This window comes from Chenopodium album, chromosome 18 (assembly GCF_948465745.1).
Source record: "Chenopodium album chromosome 18, dcCheAlbu1.1, whole genome shotgun sequence".
In the NCBI taxonomy this organism is placed as follows: domain Eukaryota; kingdom Viridiplantae; phylum Streptophyta; class Magnoliopsida; order Caryophyllales; family Amaranthaceae; genus Chenopodium; species Chenopodium album.
In genome coordinates this window covers 23,462,516-23,483,776 of record NC_137851.1, presented here as the reverse complement: position 1 = coordinate 23,483,776, position 21,261 = coordinate 23,462,516, and the positions used below count along the sequence as shown (strand labels likewise).

Genomic DNA, 21,261 nt, shown 5'->3' with positions numbered 1-21,261 from the left:
TCACCTTTCTCATTCTCTCCGACTGTCATTCCTCCTTTTTTTGGGACAACATGAACCGGGGAAACCCATCTAGAGCTAAAGATGGGGAATATGATTCCCGCATCTAATAGCTTAGTGATTTCCTTCTTAACTACCTCCCCCATTTGAGGGTGTAGCTTCCGTTGTCTTTCAATGCTAGGTGAGGCACCCTCCTTAAGAGTAATGTGGTGTTAACATAAAGCCGGGCTTATACCTTTGAGATCATCAATTGTATATCACATAACTTTAGAGCTTGACTCTCACTCAAAGAGGAACTAACAATGACGGGATAAGTAGAATTAGGACCTAAGAATTCATACCTAAGGTGTGATGGTAGAAGTTTAAGCTCTACAATCGGCACACCTTTACCTTCCTTGGTTAAGGCTACTTGCAATGCATCTTGGCTTTAAATTCCCATGCAAATGTGATCATCACCTTCCTCCATGCTCTCATCAATGACTCTTTTAAAGAAAGCCATTTCCTTGCCATGCTCACCTATATTTTCTTTATCAACAAAACACACTCAAGAGGATCATTAGAGGTAAACAAGTGCTCATGCATGGAATTCATAATATCATCTAAAATTTCGATTCTCATACAATTCTCTAATGAAGAAGAAGGATATTGCATACTTTCATTCAAATCAAACTCAATCTCTTCCTCTCCAACCTTGAGAGAAATTTTAGTATTCTTGACATCAATCATAGCACCCGATGTCGCATGGAAGGGTCTACCAAGAATGATGGGGATATTGGAATATTTGTCCATCTTAAGCACAACAAAATCTACCGGGATCACGAACTTCCCTACCCTCAAGGGAACATCCTCCACCTTACCTTTCGGGATCTTAATGGTCCTATCGGCTAATTGTAAGGTAATGTTTGTAGGTGAAAGTTCTCCAACATCAAGTCTTTGATAGACCGAGTATAGCATAAGTAAAACACTAGCCCCTAGGTCACACAAGGCATTATCAATTTATGTCTTGTAAATAACACAAGAGATAGAAAAGTTCCCAGGGTCCTTCAACTTAGGCGGCATCTTGTTCATAATGAAGGCACTACAATTCTCTGTCAAACTAAGCGTTTTCGCCATATCACAAGTTCTCCTCCCACTCAAGATATCCTTAAGGAATTTTGCATAATTCGGCATTTGATCCATGACATCGGTAAATGGGAGGGTAAGCTGAAGTTGCCTAAGCAACTCTATGAATTTTCCAAATTGTTCATCTAATTTGTGCCTATTTAACTTTTGGGGGTATGGGAGCTTAAGCTTGATAACTTCTCTCACTTTCTCTTTTTCTTTCTCAATTGGTTTTTCAACCTCATCCTCTTTCAAAGGGATTTTTTCTTCCTTATCTTCAACCAAAACCTCCTTAGGACTCTCATTAGCCTCACTCTTCCTAGGCTCTACACTCTTAAGAATCCTACCACTGGTTGTCACTATGGCATTAATTTTTCTTTTAGGATCTACACCTTGAGATGATAGGGAAGTAGGGCTAACATGCACTTTCAAAGCATTTGTCAATTGAGAGATTTGGTTCTCTAACATCTTACAATGAGCCATCATGTCATTAAACTTCTTATCACTAGATGACATGTAAGTGATTAACACCTTGATTTGATTCTCAATAACATCCTCCAAACTTCAATTACCTCTTGAAGGAGAAAATTGGGTATCAGAACTATCATATTAACCTTGAGCCTTTGGAGTAAAACCGGGTGGGGGACCCCTTTGATTATAGTTTTTAAAATTGCCCCTATTTTGATTGTTACTCTAATTGCCCCTTTCTTGATTTTGGCCACCTAGGTTATGATTACCATAAATTTGATTATGGTTCCCATATCCTTGTCCTTGGTTTTGACTACCATAACCTTAATGGTTATAGTTACCTCGGAAACCTTGGTTTCTATAGCTTCCATTGTGGTTATAATTGTCAAAATTCCCATTATGATAGTTCCTATTCCCATTGTATATTTGACCATCAAATCTTTGTCCAACATTGTTATTAGACACAAAGTTCACATGTTCATTCTCATTGCTAACATAATCATCACATCCATCAAAAGAAACATTAGGACAATTTGAAGCATCATGGTCATATGATTCACACAAATCACAATACACACAACCACTAGACATGTTGCTAGAAGAGGGAAGGGGATATAGTTAGGAAATATGCCTCTCCCCTTATTTTGGGAGGGATAAACCGGCACAATAAAGGAATTCAAGGGCTATCTCCTATAAGCCAAGCTAGGGTTCACTATGAATGGCTAGCTAGGAAAATCACAATCAAATTCAATCAATTAAAGCAATTCTCAAATCTAGGGTTCATGTCATTGAAATTTGCAATGCAATCTAGATTAATCTTATAGGTTGATCACTCCTAATCCAATTAATCACATGCACAACTATGTCAACCAATTTAATTGCACCATTCAAATCAATTTAGCATCATCAACTAGCAAAAATCATCAATCAAGCATGCTTCCCCTTCTCCCTAGCAACAAATCTACTCACTAAACGTGGTAAAATTAAGAAACAAAACAAATTCAATCAAATTCATATTCATTTAAAGCTAAATCAAAAGAAAATCAATCAATCAACAATTTCTAAAACAAGGAATGTAATCTCAATCAAAATCTAAGAAACTAGAAGGAATTGCATGAAAAGTAAATCAAGGGAAAGAAATCTTACAAACATTCATTGAATTGAAGAAGGAATTTCAAGATCAAATTGAAATCTAAGATCAAATTCAAGTACAAACAAGTAAATCTTAAGCTTCTCTCTCTATTTTCTCTCTCTAGTATTTCTGGAAAAATTCTCTCTCTAGTACAAAGTTAACTCGTCCTCCAAAAAGAAAGTCGAAAGCTATAAATAAGAAAAATTGAGCGAAGAAGGCTGTACAGGCCGTGCGCACGCACCGCCCAGCTGTGCGCGCGCACAGCTGGGTTTGTGCGCACGCTCCTGGCGACAGAGGTCAGTTTTATTCCAATTCAGATTTGTGCGATATAAGGTAGACATATTCATATCTACTAAAGTCGTCTGTGAATGTGATAAAATATCGATGGCCGTTCCTTGTGGTTGTGCTCATTGGTCCGCATATATCGGTGTGTATTAGGCCCAATAAGTCACTTGCCCTTTCTCCCAACACGGAGAATGGCTGCTTTATCATCTTGCCTAATAAAAATCCTTCGCAATTTTCAAACGATTGTAAATCGAATGAGTAAAAAACAGCTTCTTGTAAAAGTTTCTTGATGCGTTTGATATTAATGTGGCCAAGACGACAATGCAACAAGTACATCTTGTTTAGGGTAAAAATTACCCATTCAACGTGGCTCACTCAGCAGACGACACATGTCAGCCCAGAATAAGGTTAAAGTGGACCTATCCCTTCTTGACACGTGGCGCTCCCAGAATTCGGGAGAAAAGACGGCCTTCGGGTCCTAAATCTTGAGAAAGCCGCAATGCGGCGCAATCCATAAGGATTAGGTCAGATTGACCTAATAAGGGGCACAATTACCAATGACCCTATAAATAGGGAGATTCCCCTCAATTTGGGGACACCTACATTTCATTTATTACAACCTACCCTACATTCTCTCACATTAGAGAAAACACCTGATCTCGAAATCCGAGAAGATCTCACTTTTACTTTTTCTGCACCTTTTCGTATTATTCGACCAATACTAACTTGATCATGAAAGGAGGAGCTCCTACCAACCAGAGTCTTCTTGTTTTGCAGGTACAGATCGTGCCGGACCAGTCTTGGTGACGTAACTCTCTCGAGGGACAAAAACACCCAAATCATTTGGCACCGTTTGTGGGGAAAATACCTCTAAGATGGTTCAAGATTCTGTACCACCACCTGATCCTAATCGGCCTACTGCCGATGGGGGGGTCCATACGGACCATGATTCAGATAGCAACTGTGAAGTCTAAACTTATGTGGCCCCTGATGGGTCACTCATCTCTAAGGGCATCCGTTCCAGGGATAGAACTGAACGGACCAACAACGAAGTCGGTACCAGCTGGTCTGCTAGACCACCACCCAGGAACACTTAGGCGGCACGAGGTCAAGCTCTAGTCACCCGAGACGAACTCATGAAATTCATGACAAGTTTCATGGGTGCAATCAAGGACCTGATCAACAAGAGGACGGCTGGCTCTAGCAAGGGTCAGCCGGCCAAAACAACTCCTCAAGCTGAGAGGAGAAAGTCAGTCAAAGACAGGTAGCCTACTCCACATCCAAAGGAGAAGACTATGCCTGCCATTGACTAGTAAGAAGTCCTTCTGCCCCAGGCGGGCAAAAGGAAGGTCATCTGAGCTGTTCAGCTGAATGACAACAAGAAAACCTTCTCCGATGCTCGACACATTATCGAGCATAACCGGAGCCAGTAGCTGTCTGAGTAAACCTCTACATCCTTACATGAGAGCCATACAGGCGGCAAGTTTGTCCATACTGCCCCTCAGATGATTGGAGCAGTCCCATATGTGCCTCTGATGCCATACGGGCAATATGTTCCACCATTCATGCAGCCGAACCTCTTCGGAGGTCAGGTGACACACAATGTCTAGCCCTTGGACTGGCAGCTCCGTCTGCTTAGACTTGGTGAACAAACCTCTGCTTTCACCAAGGAAATAACCGAGGCAGCACAATAGGCCAAGGTTAAGAATGTCTTGGTTGGTGCCTGTGATGGTACCACCAACCTTGAGGATCACCTCATGGCCTACACCAACCTTATGCACATTCAGGGGTTCAAAGATGTTATGTGGTGTCGATGCATCCCGGTTACCTTAAAGGGTATAGCCCAACAATGGTTTGGCAACCTGCCAGCCGGATGTATTTATAACTTCACGAGGCTTGCCTTCCTGTTTGCTTCCAATTTCTCGATGAACATCCCTCCCAAGAAAACAAGTCTCGTCTTGAGCACCATACGACAAGAAGAGAGTGAAGGACTCTTCTCTTACGTCGGACGGTTCAATCTGGTGAGAATCCCAATACAAAGGTTGTACGACGAGGTAGCTTATACTGTCTTCTTCAAGGGTCTGAAGGATGGGTCAACCTTTAAGTTTGACCTCGTCCGGAAGAGGGTCTTCACCCCCTAAAAGACGTTAATGGAGGCGGAGAGCTTTATTCAAGACACCGACCTCTGCTCGTCTAGCCATCAGTCAGACTCTAAAAATTCTGACAAACAAAAAGAGAGTGCGTCTGCTTAGCAAGCTTAGAAAGTTGAAGAGAGAAAAAAGAGGAAAGAAGTCTGTGCGATTGATGAATCTGATCAGCCGACTCAGAAGAAATAGAAAGAATTCGAAACGTACGTTCCACTGTACGAGTTTAACAAAGACTGTTCCTCCATCCTCATGGGGATAAAGGACCAGTTGACCATTGAGAAGCCGAATCCGATGAAGAGTTTCGTCTAGTCAAGGAACAAAAATAAATACTGCCACTTCCACGAGGATGTGGGCCATGACACCAACGACTGCTATAGCCTAAAGAGAACGTTGAACCGTCTGGCCGACAAGGGGGTGCTTAAATATTATGTCTTGAAGTCCAAAGCGACTATCAAGATGAATCCGGGACAGTCGTCCAAGACTACCCAACCTGCTAGTAGCTCGGACACTTATAAAGAGCCGTTCTACACCATAGCAGGCGAATTTGCAAGTGGTGGCCCGACCATCCGGGGCACCAAGGATCATCTGAAAAATTGACTTACCTATCCGGCCGGGGGAGAAAGGAAAAGGGCGACATATGATCTTCTGGTTTTTGGTGGTTGAGGAGCTGACCGCCTACAACATTATTCTAGGCCGCCCCACTCTGAACGAGTGCAAGGCCGTCATCATCCAAGCTCCGTCCCCAGCCGGCTGGTGATCACATTGATATTCCTCTAGATAACATCCGTCTAGAGAGAACTGTTAAGGTGGGGACGACTGCTTTTGAAAAGTTGGGTGCAGACTTGCACCTTTTGCTGAAGGAATTCAAAGACATCTTTGCCTTTGAAGTGGAAGAGATGCCAGGAATCAGTCTGGATCTCGCTGTCCACAAACTCGCCGTTGATCTTAAAAAGAATCCCATTCGGCAAAAGAAAAGAAATCATGGTGAGGAAATAAGTTAAGCGACAGCTGCCGAGGTCAAAAAGCTGTTAGACGCTAGGTTCATTCGTCCATGTAACTTCCTAATTGGGTTGCCAACGTTATGCTTGTAAAAAAGCCGAATGGTACCTGGCGTACGTGTGTAGATTACAATGACTTGAACAAGGCATGTTCAAAGGACAGTTACCCGCTTCCAATGATCGACAGCTTGATCGACTCTAATGCCGGGCATGCCTTGATGAGCTTTATGGATGCCTACTCAGGTTTCTATCAGATACCCCTATGGAAAAAATATCAAGAGAAGATGGCTTTTGTTACTGATTAGGGGTTATTCTGTTATATTGTGATGCCGTTTGGCTTAAAGAATACGCCTGTTACTTTCCAACGGATGATTAATACTGTCTTTATTAATCAAATTGAAAGGAATATAGAGGCATACATTGATGACATGATAGTCAAATCCAAGTAACAAATGGATCATCTTGCTGACCTTCGAGAAACCATCACCACACTTAGGCGGCACAAGGTCATGCTCAATTGATGAGTGACATTTATGTCACTCCTAGGATAATGTTTATGCCTTGTTTTAGCTTGTCTTAGGGTGTTTTGTAGTTGTTTTGTTCAAATAATGCGTGCATACATGTCTCGATGTATTTTTAATGAAATCGCGTATATTGTTGAATGCTTGCCTTCATTGCGTGTTTGCACCGTTCCCTATACCTTATTGCTTCCCTTAGTGTTTGTGCTTAGGTATTTGAAGTCTTGGATTGCAAAGAAGAAGCCAAGGAAGCATGAGAGAAGAATCGAAGAAAGCAAGGTGCAAGGGCGCAAATAATGTGCGGGCGCGCATCCCTGTGAGAACCCGCGCAAAATTGGCAAAATTGCAGAATCGAGGCAGAAAGTTTTGCGCGGCCTGTGCGCGACATGTGCGCGGGCGCACACCCACACCGCGCGGGCGCGCACACCCAAGCACAAGCCGCGCAACCCACAAATGCGCGGGCGCGCAGCTACTTTGCGCGGGCGCGCAGGCTGCTGCGAGGGAGGGCAGGCCGCTGCGAGGGCGCACAGACCGCTGCGAGGGCGCACGCGCGGGCGCACAGCTACCATGCGCGGGCGCACAGATCCTTGCGCGGGCGCACAGCGGGTCCTGTTCAGCGTTTTTGCGCGATTCTTTATATATTGCGAGTCTTGTTTTGTAGAAAGGGGAACTTCATTCTTTTAGATCTTTTTCCCTAGTTTTAGGAGAGCTTCTCTCTCTAGGTTTAGCTTAGGATTAGAGTAGTTTAGAGAGAGAAAGTGAGGGTTTCACCATTGTTGAGCTTGGATTTTGAAGAAGAAGATTGATCATCTTGTTTGTAGACTTTCATCTTCAATCAATGAGAATCTCTAACTCTCTCTCCTCTATTTTTATTGTTTTATTTTGATTATTATTTTTGTTGTTGGTATTGCTTGTTGATCATGTTGATTCTTGATTATTTGTTGATTAATCTTGTTATTATCATGATTAGTGAGTAATTTCCCCATTAAGGGGATGGTTGTGGTGTAGTTGGATCTTGAGAATGTTCAAGGGTTTGGAATTGATTTATTGTGATTAAAGTCTTTATATGCTTGATGTTCTTCAATCTACTTGCAAAATGCATGTTGTTAGTTGATTGGGAGTGAATCTTTGCTAACATGAAACGGAAGTTGACTTAGCTAAGTTCATTTATATCGATTGTTATTTGATAGTACCTCCTAGTATATGGTTCTAATGTGGAAACATAGAGGCTATGTTAGGAGAAGCCGATTAGCCCCGGAAGGCGGTTAGATTGGACCTTACTTCGATATTCGAGCATGTTTAGTTCATAATTAATTCAACTCCTATGCCTTTGTTTATGTTCAAGTGAATGCTACTCCTAGACCATTTCCCTTAATGTTTTATTTCTTGTTTTAGCATATTTAGACTTTAGTTATTTTTCTCCTATTCCGGACTAGCTTAATTGTCGATAACATTTGGTGGTGTTTATCCGTTCTCTGTGGTTCGACCCCTATGCTTGCCTTATACTCGTATTAGGTTTGTTTAGGTTGTATAAATTGTATTTGATCTAGGGATAGTTGTTTGACGACGCGATTATTCCCTCATCATCAATCCCAAGAAGTGTTTCTTTGGTGTTGAGTCGGGGAAGTTTCACGGATATTTTATTGATCAAAGGGGGATAGAGGCCAACCCCAAAAAGATACAGGCGGTGATAGACATGAAGTCACCCCGTACTGTAAGGGGAGTTTAGAAACTAACCGGTTGTCTGGCGACTTTAGGGAGATTTCTCAGCCGTTCAGGTGACAAGTGTCTCTATTTCTTCTAGGCGATCAGAAAGAAGACAAGGTTTGAATGGGGGGATGATGCTAAAGCGGCCTTTCAAAAGTTAAAAGAACATTTACACTCTTTGCCATGGCTTATTAGCCCTCTGCCCAAAGAGACGCTTTACACGTACTTAGCCGTGTCAGATCATGCCCTCAGTGCCGTTATCCTTGATGAGAGAGATGACATTCAGCTCCCGGTCTATTTCATTAGCCATGTACTTAGAAATGCTAAACTACGGTACCCCATGGTTGAAAAATTTGGCCTTGCTCTTTACATGGTTGTTAAGAAGTTGAAACCTTACTTCTTAGAACATCCGGTTGTGGTCTACATAGACCAACCTCTCAAGCGGCCAATGACAACCTTGGAGTCATCCGGTAGAATGCTCAAATGGGCTATTGAAATGCAAATTATTGAAATCACTTTTGAATCGAGAAAGGCAGTGAAGGGTCAGGCGTTTGCTGAATTCATTATCGAAATGACAAGGCCGGTTGCTCTGGACCATCCTGATCAGGTTTGGAAAGTGTATATAGACGGGAACTCTACCATGAACGGTTGTGGTGCAGGCATAATCTGTCAGTCTCCTGAGGAGGACAAATATGAGTATACACTACAGTTCAAGTTCCAAGCCTTAAACAACGAGGAAGAATATGGCTAGCCAGTATCCGCATGTGTAAGGCGGCAAGGGCAACAAAAATTGTTGCCTACTTTGATTCACAGTTGGTGGTTAGCCAATACCATGGTGACTATAAGGCCACCCATCCGACTATGATCAAATACCTTCAGGCGGTTAAAGCTGAAGCTGGGACACTTGAAGAATTTCATCTAAGTCAAGTGCCTAGGTCTTAAAATAATCAGGCGGATACACTGTCAAAACTGGCATCGTCCGCCTCCTGTGAGACGCCCCGGTCAGTCTTTTGGGAAGTTGTGGAAAAACAAAGTATTATTGAAGAAGAACCGATTGGAGTACTTGACCGGAGCTCTACCTTGATGGATGGCATCCGGGCATACCTACAAGACGGCACACTACCTGACTCACCACAAGAAGCGACTATCCTGAGGAAACGAGCTGCAAACTTCGAGATAAGAAATTGAAAACTCTTCAAAGCAAGTTTCTTAAAGCCTCTGTTGAAGTGTGTTACCCTAGAAAGGGGTAGGAAGTTCTTGAAGAATTGCATACGGATACTACGCCTCGTACATAGGCGGCAGATCTTTGGCCGTCAAGGCCAGGCAATAGGGTTATTTCTAGCCCACTCTTGAGTCAGACGCCATGGAGATGGTAAAAAAATGTGACAAGTGCCAAAGGTTTGGCAAGCTCATCCGTCAGCCGACAACTGACGTGACAACAATCCATAGCCCAGTCCCGTTTGCTAAATGGGGGCATGGACATCTTAGGTAAGTATACGCCTGTGTTTCGGGTGTTTTTGTGTCCCGTGGGAGAGTCACAGCTCGAAGACTAGATCCAACAAAGCCGCCTGTACCTGCAAAAGAACAGAGCTCCGGATGTTCGAAGGTTCGCCTCCAAAGATTAAGTTAGTACGGATTCAGAGTAAAACGTGCGGAAAGTAAGTATGTTCTCGGATTCCGAGATCAGGTGTTCTCTGTTTTCGAGAGCAATAAATGATGTAATGATTAAGACGTGCCCCAATAAATGGGGGGAATCTCCCTATTTATAGGGTCCTAGAAAGGTGTGCCCTGTCTTAGGGATTGCTGACCTAAGATTTATGGGATTATATAATAAGAAGAATTGAACCACCATTAATGAGTACTTCATGACATTCAAACTCAACCACACAAAACAAGGTGTGAAATTTAACATGAATTTCAAATAGAATAGACAATCCATACCTTGAATGAAGCTCTAATTCAAATGAAATGAAGAACTAAGCAAAATTTTAACCAAATAACCCGAAACTTTCAGTGCTTAAAATCCCCAATCAACAATACAAAAATTCTCAATTTTGGAGAGAGAGAAAATAATTTCAAAACATAAAAGTGAGAATTTGAAGTAATTATCAACAAAGAAAGTTGAAAAATGATGATTAAATGATGAAATAAAGCAACCAAAATGGAGAATGCTTGAACACTACTAAGAAAATTTGAAGCAAAATGAAATAGGAGAGAGAAAAAGAGAGAAGGGAATGCGCTTAAGGGGAACGCAGCAGGGTGGCGCGCCCGCGCCCTTCTGGGTTTCCTTGAGCCCAATCAACAATTGGTGCGCACAATGGTGCACACAATACCCATGATGATGATCAACACTAACTTAGGCAGTAACTAAACCCATTTTCAGTGGGTTCAACATCCAAAAATCATGTGCCCACCAACTTGAGCCCACCAAAGCTCTATTTTTCTTAAACCTTCCAACAAGTACAAGGAGACTTCTATTTTCAAAATTTGCTACCAACATTGCTTGGAAACCATCCCCCATCTTCTCAAAGCTACCTAAGATCACAAATAACAAAGAAAAGAGGTTAGTACAAGTATCAAAAAGAAAGATAAAATCAAAAAGGGAAATGGAAAGAAAGTTAGAAAGTTGGGTTGCCTCCCGAGAATCGCTTGTTTAACGTCATTAGCTTGACGTTCTTCACCCCTCCTCAAGGGGGGTCAAAGAGAGTCATACTATGAATAAGGCCAACAAAACACCATCATAATACTTTTTGAGTCGGTGGCCATTCACTTTGAAAGAGGGTGATGAATCTGTTGAAGATTTTCCACAACTACATTAGGAAAGACTTCTTGCACCATGAAAGGACAACTCCATCTAGACATGAGCTTTCCGAGGAACATCTTCATCTTGGAATTATAGAGGAGTACCTTGTAACCAACACAAAACTTCTTTTTCTCTATAAGCTTGTTATCAGCTTCCTTAGAACGTGCTTTGTAGGTGCTAGCACAATCATATGCATCAAGGTGAAGCTCCTCCAACTCATTGAGATCTAACCACCGTTGCTCTCCCGCACTTGCCAAGTCAAAGTTGATTTTCTTTATTGCCCAAAGAGCACAATGTTCAAGTTCCATCGGAAGATGGCAAGATTTTCCATAAACAAGATGATATGGGGTGGTGCCAATAGGTGTCTTAAATGTCGTTCGATATGCCCACAAAGCATCATCAAGTTTGTCCGCCCAATCCTTTCTATTCCTAGCAACCGTCTTCTCAAGAGTCAACTTAATTTGACGATTTGACACCTCAACTTAACCGCTTGTTTGAGGATGATAAGGGAGGCCAAAACGTTGATGAACTCCATGCTTCTTCAACATTTTTCGAAAAGCATTATGCACAAAATGTGAGCCATTATCACTAATTACCGCCTTGGGAACACCGAACCTTGGAAAGATGATCTTCTTAAACAATTTCATCACCACCTTGTGGTTATTGGTTGGGGAGGCAATGGCCTCAACCCATTTTAAGACATAATCCACTGCCACAAGGATGTATTGGTTCCCATAAGAAGAAGGGAATGGTCCCATAAAATCAATTCCTCAAACATCAAATACTTCAAACTCAAGGATCGGTTGTTGAGGCATTTCATTGCATCTTGAGATATTCCTCTTGCGTTGACATAGATCACATGTCTTAACAAAACCCCATGTGTCCTTAAAGAGATGAGGCCACCACAAACCACTTTGAAGAATCTTAGTGGCGGTTTTAGAAACACCTATATGACCACCACTAGGATCCGAATGGCACATTTTCAACACATTTGGCACCTCCTCATTCGGAACACAAAGTCTAAGCAAACCATAGATGCCTCTTTTTTACAAGATGGGATCATCTCATAAATAATTCCTAGCTTTTCTCTTGAGTTTCTTCTTTAGATTTTTGGAGGAAGAAGGCGGGAACTCCCCACATGCAAAATAGTTCACCAAGTCGCCAAACCATGGGAGTTCTTCACATTAACGGCATACAAGGATTCATCAAGCATTCTATCTTCAATTGGGGAACCATCATCTTGAACTTTAGAATCATCAAGGCGAGAATGATGGTCCGCCACAACATTTTCCGCTCCTTTTTTATATTTAATCTCAATGTCAAAAGTTTGAAGTTCGAGCACCTAACGGATCAACCTTGGCTTTGATTCCTTCTTGGCAAAGAGATATTTGAGAGCCGCATGATCCGTGAAAACAATAGTCTTAGAACCCAATAAGTAACAACAGAACTTCTCAAAAGAATACACTATTGCCAAGAACTCCTTCTTCGTTGTGTATAATTCCTTTGAGCTCCATTAAGGGTCTTTGACATATAGTAGATGACATGAAGCTTTTTATCCACCCTTTGACCTAAAACTCCTCCAATGGCTGTGTCACTAGCATCACTTATCAATTCAAAAGGCAAATCCCACCTCGGGGCTTGGACAATGGGAGTAGAGATCAAAGCTTTTTTTAACTTGTTAAAAGCTTCCAATCATCTATCATCAAACACAAACATGGCTTTTTTTTTATGAAGATCATTGAGATGTTTTGTAATTAGTGAGAAATCTTTGATGAACCTTCTATAGAGCCCGGCATGTCCCAAGAAAGATCTCACCCCTTTCACATTAACCGGAGGTGGAAGTTTCTCAATCACTTCAATCTTTGCTTTGTCCACCTCTATGCCTTTGTGGGAGATCTTGTGACCAAGGACAATACCCTCCTCAAACATGAAATGACATTTCTCCCAATTCAAAACCAAATTCACCTTCTCACATCTAGCCAAGATTTCTCAAGATTCTCAAGGTACGCCTCAAATGAAACTCCACCCACCAAAAAATCATCCATATACACCTCCTTTCTTCATCCAACATATCTCCAAATATGCTCATCATACATAGTTGGAAAGTAGTGGGGGCATTGCAAAACCCAAATGGCATTCACCTATAAGTAAAAGTTCCATATGGACATGTAAAAGTTGTTTTCTCTTGGTCATCCGGGTGAATAGGAATTTGGAAAAACCCCGAATATCCATCAAGAAAGCAATAGTACTTGTGTCTTGTTAGTCTTTCAAGCATTTGATCAATAAAGGGAAGGGGAAAATGATCCTTTTTGGTGGATGTGTTTAGTCGTCGATAGTCTATACACATTCACTATCCCGTGACCGTCCTTGTAAGGATGAGCTCACCTTTCTCATTCTCTCCGACTGTCATTCCTCCTTTTTTTGGGACAACATGAACCGGGGAAACCCATCTAGAGCTAAAGATGGGGAATATGATTCCCGCATCTAATAGCTTAGTGATTTCCTTCTTAACTACCTCCCCCATTTGAGGGTGTAGCTTCCGTTGTCTTTCAATGCTAGGTGAGGCACCCTCCTTAAGAGTAATGTGGTGTTAACATAAAGCCGGGCTTATACCTTTGAGATCATCAATTGTATATCACATAACTTTAGAGCTTGACTCTCACTCAAAGAGGAACTAACAATGACGGGATAAGTAGAATTAGGACCTATGAATTCATACCTAAGGTGTGATGGTAGAAGTTTAAGCTCTACAATCGGCACACCTTTACCTTCCTTGGTTAAGGCTACTTGCAATGCATCTTGGATTTAAATTCCCATGCAAATGTGATCATCACCTTTCTCCATGCTCTCATCAATGACTCTTTTAAAGAAAGCCATTTCCTTGCCATGCTCACCTATATTTTCTTTATCAACAAAACACACTCAAGAGGATCATTAGAGGTAAACAAGTGCTCATGCATGGAATTCATAATATCATCTAAAATTTCGATTCTCATACAATTCTCTAATGAAGAAGAAGGATATTGCATACTTTCATTCAAATCAAACTCAATCTCTTCCTCTCCAACCTTGAGAGAAATTTTAGTATTCTTGACATCAATCATAGCACCCGATGTCGCATGGAAGGGTCTACCAAGAATGATGGGGATATTGGAATATTTTTCCATCTTAAGCACAACAAAATCTACCGGGATCACGAACTTCCCTACCCTCAAGGGAACATCCTCCACCTTACCTTTCGGGATCTTAATGGTCCTATCGGCTAATTGTAAGGTAATGTTTGTAGGTGAAAGTTCTCCAAGATCAAGTCTTTGATAGACCGAGTATAGCATAAGTAAAACACTAGCCCCTAGGTCACACAAGGCATTATCAATTTATGTCTTGTAAATAACACAAGAGATAGAAAAGTTCCCAGGGTCCTTCAACTTAGGCGGCATCTTGTTCATAATGACGACACTACAATTCTCTGTCAAACTAAGCGTTTTCGCCATATCACAAGTTCTCCTCCCACTCAAGATATCCTTAAGGAATTTTGCATAATTCGGCATTTGATCCATGACATCGGTAAATGGGAGGGTAAGCTGAAGTTGCCTAAGCAACTCTATGAATTTTCCAAATTGTTCATCTAATTTGTGCCTATTTAACTTTTGGGGGTATGGGAGCTTAAGCTTGATAACTTCTCTCACTTTCTCTTTTTCTTTCTCAATTGGTTTTTCAACCTCATCCTCTTTCAAAGGGATTTTTTCTTCCTTATCTTCAACCAAAACCTCCTTAGGACTCTCATTAGCCTCACTCTTCCTAGGCTCTACACTCTTAAGAATCCTACCACTGGTTGTCACTATGGCATTAATTTTTCTTTTAGGATCTACACCTTGAGATGATAGGGAAGTAGGGCTAACATGCACTTTCAAAGCATTTGTCAATTGAGAGATTTGGTTCTCTAACATCTTACAATGAGCCATCATGTCATTAAACTTCTTATCACTAGATGACATGTAAGTGATTAACACCTTGATTTGATTCTCAATAACATCCTCCAAACTTCAATTACCTCTTGAAGGAGAAAATTGGGTATCAGAACTATCATATTAACCTTGAGCCTTTGGAGTAAAACCGGGTGGGGGACCCCTTTGATTATAGTTTTTAAAATTGCCCCTATTTTGATTGTTACTCTAATTGCCCCTTTCTTGATTTTGGCCACCTAGGTTATGATTACCATAAATTTGATTATGGTTCCCATATCCTTGTCCTTGGTTTTGACTACCATAACCTTAATGGTTATAGTTACCTCGGAAACCTTGGTTTCTATAGCTTCCATTGTGGTTATAATTGTCAAAATTCCCATTATGATAGTTCCTATTCCCATTGTATATTTGACCATCAAATCTTTGTCCAACATTGTTATTAGACACAAAGTTCACATGTTCATTCTCATTGCTAACATAATCATCACATCCATCAAAAGAAACATTAGGACAATTTGAAGCATCATGGTCATATGATTCACACAAATCACAATACACACAACCACTAGACATGTTGCTAGAAGAGGGAAGGGGATATAGTTAGGAAATATGCCTCTCCCCTTATTTTGGGAGGGATAAACCGGCACAATAGAGGAAGCACTCTCAAGTTTGGCCTTGATTGCGATCATTTCCTTTCCTAATTCCGAGATTTGCAAAGACAAGTTGTTTATGGCATTGATGTGATCAACCGAATACACTGAAACACCACCTTTTCTTGTAGTGTCTTACCAATCCATGTAGTGTCTTACCACATCTATGTAGTGTCTTACCACATCTTCAATGACATCCATGTAGTGTCTTACCTTGAGTAATGACATCCATCTTCAATGGCTCTTTCACCTTCTTTCCAATCCATGTAGTGTCTTACCACATCTTCAATGACATCCACCACTTCATCTTCCTTCTTGTTCATGATGGGGCCTCCGGCACCGGCATCCAAGCAAGACTTACCTTGAGGACCCAATCCTCCATAGAAAATTTGAATGATTTGATATGTAGGAATCCCATGGTGAGGGCATTCTCTTTGGTACTCCTTGTACCTCTCCCATGCCTCATAAAGGCTTTCACTCGGCTTTTGCTTGAAACCTTAAATGAGGGCTCTCGCCTCGGCCGTCTTCTTTTGTGGATAGAAACGGGATAGGAACTCCTTTGTAATCTCGTCCCATGCTCTCAAAGAATTAGGCTTCACCTCTTTATCTAAGCACTCCAAAGCACTCCCGATAAGAGAGAAGGGGAAAAGCTTAAGGCGGATGAATTCTTGAGAAACCCCGTTCACCTTGATTTTATTGCAATATTTCTCGAATTCCTTAAGGTGATTGAGAGGGCTCTCATGCTTTGCACCACTATATTGACGCCTCTCTATCAAAGTAATCATTCCCGGTCTTATCTTGAAGTCATTTGCTGGTGTCATAGGTAGAGCAATCCCACTCTGATACCTATAAGCTCCCGGAACTCCTAGCTCCTTTAATGCCACTCTTAAATTTTGTCCCATCCTTCAAATAACAATGGAGAATGACCACGTGCTCTATGTACACAGTCTCAAAAGAAACAATTAGTAGCACGGCTACAAATGTAGCCTAAAAGAAAGAAAATCTTTTTGTATTTTTCAAATAAATGGAATAGACTCAAACAACAATAGTAATCACCATGCCTTCCCCGGCAACGGCGCCATTTTTTACTACGGTAAATCCTAGGTCGTTGGAGGCTAGATTTCCCGGCCAAAATAATATTTATAAAGTCAAACCAACCTGAGGTATAGGGTAAGTCTAGGTCAAATCCCAAGGGAAGGCAAGAGTACTAAGGTCAATGCTAAGCTATTCCGAAGACTAGGGGAGTGGGTTGGTCTACACTATTGGATCAATTCAATCAAACAACTACAAGAAAAGTATAAAAGATTCTAGGGAATTGAGGTTCACATAAACTCATGACATACACGCTAATTGGGAAGGAAATAAATCAATCACGCAACGCGAAGGAAAGCAAGAAATGCAATCGAAATCACTCAATAGGCTATTTCCTTGGGTCAAGCTAGATGTCTCTACAAATGACTCCAATAGGAAAATTACAAATTAAGCTCAATCGATAATAATAGAATCCAAATCAATTGTACGTGTCATTGAAACCTAATATGCAATCTAACACGATAGTTGAGGTTGATCACTCCTCAACTTATCAAACACATGCTTAAATTTCACTAACCAATTTAATCACAATGATGATTAATCAAATTCCCCCAATTAATCATGAATTATCACTTGTTCATGCTTCACCCTATCCCTAACAAGTAAACTACTCACTACTCATTGCAAATCCAAACATCAAAGGTAAATCAATCACAAATTTCACCATCATCAAGGTAATAAAAAATATGCTCAAACTTATCAAAATCAAATTAACCAAACAACAAGTAATTCAACTAAATTCAAGAATCGAACATCAAATTGCATTAAAAGTAAAGAATTCTTACAAAACATTGATCAAAATCAAAGGGGTAGAAGATTGGAAATAGCATTTATCAACATCATTAAGTTTCTCTCTCTAAAATCTAAGAACAATCATCAAAATATAGAGCTTCTTTCTCTAAAACTTCATCAAAATCTAATTCTAATTCTATCTTTTTTAAAAAAAAAATAAGGAAAACTATATATAGTAAAACTAACTAAAGGGAAGTTAGTTAGACGTTCCAAAAAGGACCTCAAAGAGCGCGGCCCCTCACTCATGTGCGCGACCGCTACAAAAAGGGTACAGAACAAAGAGAAGAAGAAGGCGTGGCCGCTCCAGAGTCTGGCGCGGCCCCACAGAAGCCTGGCATGGCCGCTCCTTTCTTGTGCGCGTCCGCGCAGCTGGAGAAGGGGAACCTTCCAAGTGCGGCCAAGCTTGTCCTCGTGAGCTCAAGATGAGCCATGATGATAAAGGCCGTAAGTCAGAGCACTTTTGGTGGGTTCGAAACCACTCTTTCACGCCCACACGGCATGAGGGCGCAACCTTGATGACCATGCTCTTGAACTCTTTGCTCTTTGGCTTCAAATGGAGAAACGGGACATCTCTTTGGCTTGAAAACTCCAAGGAGGACACACTTGAGGCTCTCGAACATCGCCAAGTTCCTATAAACAAAGAAAATCAAACAAGTAAAGGAGAAAATGCAAAATTCACTAGAAAAGCAAGAAAATAAGAAAACATCTAAGGAAAATTGCAAAGTAAGGAAATTATAAGCAAGACTAGAGAAAATGGAGTAAAAGGAATACAAAAGTCATGTAAAAATCATCCTAAAAGAAGCCAAATGAGTGCCATAAATGACACTCATCATATGTATAGGCTACCTTATCAGACAGCCCTTGAATTTGGATTCTCACAAGATTGAATCGCCTGACGTAGGAGCGCAGCCCTTCTCTATCTCCCTGCTGCACATTGCTCAGGTCGAGACTTGTTTTCTTTGGAGGGATGTTCATAGAGAAGTTGGAAGCAAACAAGAACGCAAGCGTCTTGAAGCTGTTAATGCATCCAGCCGGCAGGTTGCCAAACCACTATTGGGTTATGCCCTTTAGGGTAGCTGGGAAGCAGTGACACCATGCGACATCATCCAACCCCTGTAGGTACATGAGGTGGGTGTATGCCAGAAGGTGATCTTCTGGGTTAGAGGTACCACCTGGCTGTTCGGCCTCGGATATCTCCCTAAAGAATGCAGAGGGTTGTTCTCCAAGGTTTTGTAGCCGAAACTGTTAGTCCATAGGCTGGTAATGGTATGCCGCCTGTCCTCTGAAGAAGGCAGGTTTGATGTAAGGCAAAGCAAGAGGCCTATATAATGGCTGGGCCATATACTGTGCCGAGTTGATTACATGGGGACTCGTATGGATGGTGGCGCCGCCTGACGGAGTCCCATATGCAGATTATGAATTCCTCACTGAGGTATTCTTGAAGCTATCTAGATAAATCGATGTGGATGCTGACTCAGACAACTGCTGGTTCTTCTTTTTCTCAATGAAGTGTCGAGCATCAGAGAAGGTCTTTCTGCTGCCGTCCGGCACACATGTTGAATTGCTTTTCTTTTTCCCGTTTCTAGGAAACGAAGTTTGAAGAGATCAATCTGGGGCCGAGCCTTCTCCTTCGTAACAAGGTGAGGAGTAGGCTATCGGTCCATGACTGAGTTGGCTTTCTCATCCTGAGTTGGTTTTTTAGGCGACTGTTCCTTTCTAGGAGCAGCCGCCCTATTGGTGATTAATTCCTTGATTTCACCCATGAAACTTGTCTGATCCTGCCGCTTGAGTCTGATCAGACAGCTGCCCAGGGGGCTTTCTTGTACCCGCATGGTCAATGTTTCGCTTCCGTCTCTCTTTGTGACGGATGGGCCTTGAGATGAATGACCCATCATGGGCCACATAGGTTTTGACGTCACAATCGTCATCAAAGTCATGGTCCGAATGGACCACCCCATCAACCGGAGGCCGGTTGGTCTCTAGAGGCTGTACAAATTCTTGTGAAACCATCTTTGAGGTACTCTCCCCACAGACGGCGCCAAATTTTTTGGGTGTTTTTGTTTTTCTTTTTATTTTGCTTTATTTTTATTTTGTTTTGAAGTTACTAACCGCTTTCTTTGTATATAGTTCCATTTTCTCTTTTTCTTTCTCACTCGGTTTGCAAATTCATGCTATGCTTGATTGGAGCTTCAAGGAGGTGGTATTTTCGTTACCCCGCTTTTCTTAGCTTAGATTGGATTCCTAGTGAGATCCTTCTTATTTCCCTCTTTTCTTTCTTTTCTTTCATTGTTTGCATAGAATAGGATTTGTTTCGGGTGTTTTTGTGTCCCTTGGGAGAGTTACAACACAAAGACTGGATCCAACGAAGCCGCCTGTACCTGCAAAAGAATGGAGCTTCGGATGTTCGGAGGTCCGCCTCTGAAGATTAAGTTAGTATAAATTCGGAGTAAAACGTGTGAAAAGTAAGTATCTTCTCAGATTCCGAGATCAGGTGTTCTCTGTTTTCGAGAGCAATAAATGATGTAATGATTAAGACGTGATAAATGGGGGAAATCTCCCTATTTAAAGGGTCCTAGAAAGGTGTGCCCTGTCCTAGGGTTTGGTGACCTATGATTTAGGGCAGCGACGTTTTACGGCTCTCCTTGGGATTTCGGACTTGAAGGCCGCCATTCTTAGGGCCATATCTGCGTGACACGTTTCATCATCTAGGTAGTCCATTTAGACGCCTCTTTTAGTGACACGTGTCGCACTCTCATTTGGCCACTTGGTAGGGTATAAATACCCAAATCAGCCTGCACCAGGCGAAATACGATACATTCTGGTTGTTGTGGATTACTTCACCAAGTGGGTTGAGGCAGAGGCTGTCAAAAATATCAAGACTAAGGATGTCATCTCTTTCATTTGGCAGAACATTATCACCCGGTTTGGGGTACCTATGTTTATGGTTTTTGACAATGGCACTCAGCTTGAGACGCCTCACCTCAAAACTTGGTTAGGAGATCAAGGGATATCACACTGCTTTGCATCAGTCGGCCGACCCTAAGATAACGGCCAAGTTGAAACCTTCAACAAACTCATCTCAGACGACATTAAAAAGAAAATTGAAAGAGCCGATGGCTTATGGGCAGAAGAATTAATTCACGTCCTATGGGTTATCTAGACAACTGAAAAAGGGGCAACCGGTGAAACCCCATTTCTCATGGTTTACAGTTCTGAAACCGTCTTGCCCATCGAGCATTATGAGCTGACTCTAGGAGTCATGCTATACGATGAAGAGGAAAACTGGGAGGCCATGCGGCTGGCATTGGAATCACTCCCGGAACGCAGGGGTAATGCCGCCTTACGTCATGAGATTTACCGTCTGAGAATGACCAGATCCTATAATAAGAAAGTACACAAACAACCCTTGAAAGTTTAGGACTTTGTGTTACGAAAAATGGAGGCAACAGGTAGGGCCAATGAACAAGGGAAGTTGACGCCCAACTGGGAAGGCCCCTACCAGATCTATGAATAAATAAGAGACGACACTTATCGCCTGGAAAATCCAAACGGTAGGCGGCTGCCCAGAACACGGAATGTAGATTTCTTAAAAACGTAATAATTCTA

General features: G+C 41.7%; 1 pseudogene; it reads left to right on the top strand.

Moving 5' to 3' along the window:
- The first annotated feature begins 16,182 nt into the window (after positions 1-16,182).
- LOC145593403 (small nucleolar RNA R71) lies at positions 16,183-16,280 on the top strand (annotated as a pseudogene).
- Positions 16,281-21,261: the final 4,981 nt, after the last annotated feature.